The 782-nt window shown below is 37.9% G+C and overlaps 1 non-coding gene across 1 annotated transcript; it reads left to right on the forward strand.

Annotated features, from left to right (window-relative positions):
• The first annotated feature begins 314 nt into the window (after positions 1 to 314).
• LOC128282029 (small nucleolar RNA R71) lies at positions 315 to 421 on the forward strand. Its single transcript, XR_008272330.1, has one exon. It is a non-coding gene; the product is annotated as a small nucleolar RNA R71 (small nucleolar RNA).
• Positions 422 to 782: the final 361 nt, after the last annotated feature.

Here is a 782-nt window from a genome sequence, read left to right on the forward strand (position 1 = left end):
CTCCTCCATTTGAATCGTACCTCATCACTAGATGTACCTGAGTAGAACCACACAAACCGTTAATCTTTTTATTTAAGAGTTCTACTTGGTTAGATAGCATAGTAACCGCGTCGAGGTTGAAAACACCGGCTGCTTTCATCGGCTTTGTTCGCATAACTTGCCACAAATAGTTTTTTAGTGACATCTCCTCAATAAATTCGTAAGCCGCCTCAGGTGTCTTATTATTGATAGTTCATCCGGCGGCTGCATCAATCATCTGCTGAGTCGAAGGATTCACTCCATTATGAAACGTTTGAACCTGTAGCCAAAGCAGTAACCCATGGTGAGGGCACCTTCTTAAAAGGTCCTTGTATCTCTCCCATGCATCATAGATTGTTTCTAAATCCATCTACACAAAAGAAGAGATATCATTACGTAATTTGGCTGTTTTAACTGGTGGAAAATATTTTAATAAAAATTTTTCGTCATTTGTTCCCAAGTAGTGATTGACCCTCATGGTAACGAGTTCAACCATTGTTTAGCCTTATTCCTTAATGAAAAGGGAAACAACTGAAGGCGAATGGCATCATTAGAAATGTCATTAATTTTAAAGGTATCGCAAAATTCTAGGAAATTTGCCAAGTGAGCGTTGGGATCCTCGTCCTGCAAACCATCAAACTGAACAAACTATTGTATCATTTGAATTGTGTTAGGTTTCAGTTTAAAATTATTTGCAGCAATAGCAGGGGTAACTATACTTGAATCAGTTCCTGTTAAATTAGGTTTAGCATAATCATACATAG

This window comes from Gossypium arboreum, chromosome 1, assembly GCF_025698485.1.
Source record: "Gossypium arboreum isolate Shixiya-1 chromosome 1, ASM2569848v2, whole genome shotgun sequence".
Lineage (NCBI taxonomy): Eukaryota > Viridiplantae > Streptophyta > Magnoliopsida > Malvales > Malvaceae > Gossypium > Gossypium arboreum.